Below are 4477 nucleotides of genomic sequence, written 5' to 3' on the forward strand. Positions count from 1 at the left end.
ACGGGGCCTGGACAGCCCACCCCCGCCCCCGTCTCTGGGGCCCGGGGCGTCGTTGCGGTTACAAAGGCCACGGGCTCTGTTTGGGGGCACAACCTGGGGCCGGGGCGCCCCTCCTCCCATCTCACCCCACAACTCCGCTCCTGGGCTCCCTCACCCCGACTTCCTCCTCCTGGTAATCTGCGAGTCCTGCTTTAATCTCAGGGACGGGCACTAACTCCAGGTCACTTTGACCCCACGCCCAGCACGTAGTAGGCGCCCAGGAATAAACGTGGAGGGACTCCGGGTGGCATCGTGGAGGGAGACCGCCGGGGAGCCCCGCTTGGCGCCTTAGACGCGCGGCGCAGCCGGGAGCGGGGCTGGGCTCCGGCGGCTTTGTCTGGGCTAAGTCTCCCGCGGAGTCCGTCCGCGAACCTCTCATACCGGGAAGAATTTGACCCTCAGGACGCAGCTAGAGGAATGGCTGTCCCCGCTTTGGCAGCTGCTTCGGCTCAGTCTCGGAATAAGAAGTAACAATTACATCACGAGGCCCCGGCGGCAGCGCTGCGGAGCCTCTGTGTTTCCTGCAGCCTAATCTTGCTGAACCCGCCTCTAATTCGGGGGGGATATGGATTGGTGAAGAGAGAAAGTGGAGGGAGGAGAGAGTCCTAGGAAACCATAATTTCTCCGTTCTTATATTTGTTGTTATAAAACCGTATCCCCAACACACCCCAAACGGCTCACTAGATTTATTAACGCCCCTTCAATACTTACCCAGGTATCAGGCATCTAGCATTTAGTAACTCGCCATGAAAAGACTACCCGAGGAAATGAGTGCCATTGCTGAAATTGCGCTTATTACAAAAACGTCAACGTGCAGCTTAGCCTCGCCTTAGCTTCGAAATGGCATGCCTGTGTTCAATAGAACACTTATTACACGAAGCAAATGAGCGATGAGGCACTCCATTCTTGTATGTAGGTTTTCATATCCTTCAGAATTCTATTCTTTGAAGAGTTGCTAGTGACTTTAAAAAAAAAATATACAAGTCCTAAAACAGTATTCTATGCCTGTTATATAATGGCTGTGTTGTGCATTTAAAATTTCCTTTAACCTTTAAAAATGTGAATGAGAGTTTTTGAATACCTTCTTAAAAATGAAAGCAATTTTTAAAATTAATACTTAATAAATCCAGCACCGAGCACAGTGCTGGGCACATGATAGGACTATTTTTCTTAATGGTAATTGTGCATTTTAGAACAACTATTTTACATCAACCTAGTGATTCAACTGTGCAGTCAGTTGCTATCATATATAGTTTAAACCTCGGATGATAGCTTATTATTTGCATATACCACAGTTTGAAATCTCTAGGTAACGTAACAAATCTGCTGTTCTAGAATGCATCATTTTCCCAGGATTGACCCAAAGCAAACTGCTCCAATTACAGCATAATTTGAGCTTGGCCCTTTAAGGAGTCAAACTCACTTTTTAAAAAACTGTTTTTTAACTGTTATACAAAGTTCTAAAATCTATTATAAATGCTATTTTCTTAGGCAGTTTACTGGACTGTCATTCAGCTTTTTCTTAAAAATACTTTAATTTTACTTCAAGTATTGATTGTAGTAGGTTGTAGTGGATTCAACACATACATATATCAAGTTCCCATTATGTATTAGGCTCCTTCCTAGGTGTTAGGGATGCTCCCAGGAGGTATGTAAGCTGCGAATCACTGCATTGAAGGACTCTAGGACACAATGACCTAGTGATTATCTCTGTCTTGTAGTTTCTCTCTTCCCCACTTCACTAAAACAACAATCTGTTGTCCTTTCTCTGTTGCCAGCATGCCTGCCTCTAATATCCTCCTCCTCTTCTGATTGGCAGCTTCTAGTCTGGTGCAGGCTGGGAATCCAGATAGCCTCACTTTTCAGAGTTCAATCTAAAGTAAAAATCTGTTCTGTATAAGGGACTTGTGCTCACCAAGAAGTAAGGCCTATGAACCTTAGTGCATAGACTTTGGGACAGATATTTGGACTGCTCAAACGTTGCTTAAAAAGCTTTTTTTTTTCCTTCTTAAGTGGGGTTTAGATCATTGAGATTGGTTGTATCTCCTAATAAGTTAAGTTACACTTCACTGTCTTGCCCTCCAACACTAGTGTTAAGTCCACTGCCATATGTTAGATGACTTAACAAAGTTACCTCTTATTATTTATCTATCTTTTCAGTCTCACAGAAATCCAATTATTGAAATCCTGAGCTCTTTTTGATAGTATATTAATGTTAAATTAAGTGCAAACCTTTTGTAGAATTCATGTTTGCTTAATCATGCTAACTGGAGCCATTTTCTTCTTGTTCTTTGTTTTAAAAAAATCAATACCTAAATTTCTTGGCTAGGAGAGTCATTGCAAGAATCCTGGGGCATATATGTAATATAAGATTGCCTATTCAGTAATTTGTATTTATTTTTTTTAATTACAGTTGCTATCCAATATTATTTTAGTTTCAGGTGTACAGCATAAAGGTTAGACATTTATATAACTTAATGAAGGGATCCCCCTGATAAGTCTAGTACCCACCTGACACCATACAGTTATTACAATTTATTGACTGTATTCCCTATGCTGTATTTTCCATCCTTTGACTATTTTGTAACTGCCAATTTATACTTCGCAGTTCCTTTACCTTTTTTACCCAGTCTCCCAACCCCCTCCCAGTAATTTGTATTTTGAAAATAACTCTCATTTTACCCAATTATGAAGTGAAAAAAATGCCCTTCAGTTTATATACTAAACATGAGTATTTTTATGAACCAAGGGTTTCCTTGGGATCACATACTTATAGTGCAGGCTTACTATGTTCATCTACCACAAAGAAGTAGCCTGGGAAAGGTATGTTTATGATATGCTCCCTGAATCTGTCCTGTTACAGCATTTTCTATATCAATTTGTGCCTGCCGTTGACTTGTCTGCATTCCACTCTAAAGGCAAGCACTACAGGCACAGGGTTCATTTCCCTATTGTTCGCATTTGCATACTTCCACTACCTATCCCTGTGCTCAGCAAACCGTAGGCATTCAGTAGATTTGGGGTATGATACTGTCATATCCCAAAGGACAGAGTGTTGATTTTTACTTGGGGTACAGGTGTGAGATGAGGGAATTCAAAGAAAATTTTACTGAGAAAATAATGCTTCAACTGATTACTAAAAGGTAAGAAGAATTTGCCATGTAGGCAAAGTGGGAAAGGAATTCTCAGTAGAGGAAAATGATTGTTTAACACTAGAGTTGGGTGAAGTAAACAAAAATATACATTGGGAAGTATTTGAACCCACATTATACACTTTGAACTAGTGACTAATGAACTATGACAACTGACAAAAACATAAACAGGTCGAACTCCAGCGTAGTTACACTGATACAGTCTCTTAGCCTCTAGAGAAATAAAAATATAAAACAAGCCACAAATGTAAGCTGCATATACACTTTTACATGTTCCAGTAGTTACATTTAGAAAATACAAAGAAACAGGTAAAATTAATTTTAATAACATTTTATTTAACCTAATATATCAAAAGTATTATTTCAAAGTGTACACAACATTAGCTATTTTAAAAAAGAATGTAAACTTTTCACTAAATTTTCATACTCCAGTGTGGCTTTTACACTGATGGCGCATCTCCGTTTGGACTAGTCACGTTCAAGTGCTCAGTGGTGGACTGTGGCTGATGGCAGCAATACTGGACACTGTAGCTCTAGAGAATGGGTGAATTCTTTTTTTGGATGGATTCTTTAATAGTGTAGTTAAAAAATTTTTAGAGATGAAAATTTAAATTTTGTTAAATTTAAGCTTTCATTTGTTGGTTATTGGTGTTTAGCTATACTATGTTATAAAGACTACTTTCTTGAGTCTGGGCTTTTATGTCAATTAGAAAATCAGCAAAGTTTTCATTTTATGTGCTGTCTAGCCACAATTACTCCTGTCTCTATTAACTGTGGTGGTGGACTGAAAATGTAAACTGGCTTTATGGCAGAAATAAAGCATTATATATTTGGGGTTGAATATGCTTTTAAAAAGTCTTCTCTGGAACACAGAACTACCACTATGCTAGCTCCTATCAAACATATTCCTGGCTCTAAAAGCTCAGGGTTTTGTTCTTTAATTCTTCCATGCCCAGTTGCTGATGGACCGTAAAATCTACTCCAACCTTTCAGGCAGTCACCTGCCTGAGGCTGCTGCAAGTAGGAAGTGCCACGATGACAGAGAATTGAGAAAGGTTTAATAAAGGTGTTTAGACTATGGAGTACTATCTCTTTATGTAGAAATGGGTTATGTGGATTTCGCTTAGCAGCCCTGTCGTAAATGAATACAAATTTTATTTTCAGGATTTTACAGACATCCATCCATATATAAATTAAGTGAGTAAAACATGATCCTATTAGTATTTAGAGATTTTATTTAGAAAACCTTCATCTAAAGCATATCTGTTTTCCCAAATTATTCAGGG

The 4477-nt window shown here is 39.6% G+C and overlaps 1 protein-coding gene across 3 annotated transcripts in view; it reads right to left on the minus strand.

The window, feature by feature from the left end:
* Window positions 1–678, minus strand: part of NRIP1 (nuclear receptor interacting protein 1) — a 121482-nt gene extending 120804 nt beyond the window's left edge. For 2 of the 3 annotated variants that reach the window (XR_001515598.1, XR_001515597.1), the window contains exon 1: window positions 155–579. The gene's annotated coding sequence lies outside the window, so the exon portion shown is untranslated. Of the gene's footprint in view, window positions 1–154 lie in introns of all 3 variants that reach the window. The other variant, XM_006773941.2, reaches the window with a different exon arrangement.
* Window positions 679–4477: the final 3799 nt, after the last annotated feature.

This window comes from Myotis davidii, unplaced genomic scaffold, assembly GCF_000327345.1.
Source record: "Myotis davidii unplaced genomic scaffold, ASM32734v1 scaffold24, whole genome shotgun sequence".
Taxonomy (NCBI): domain Eukaryota; kingdom Metazoa; phylum Chordata; class Mammalia; order Chiroptera; family Vespertilionidae; genus Myotis; species Myotis davidii.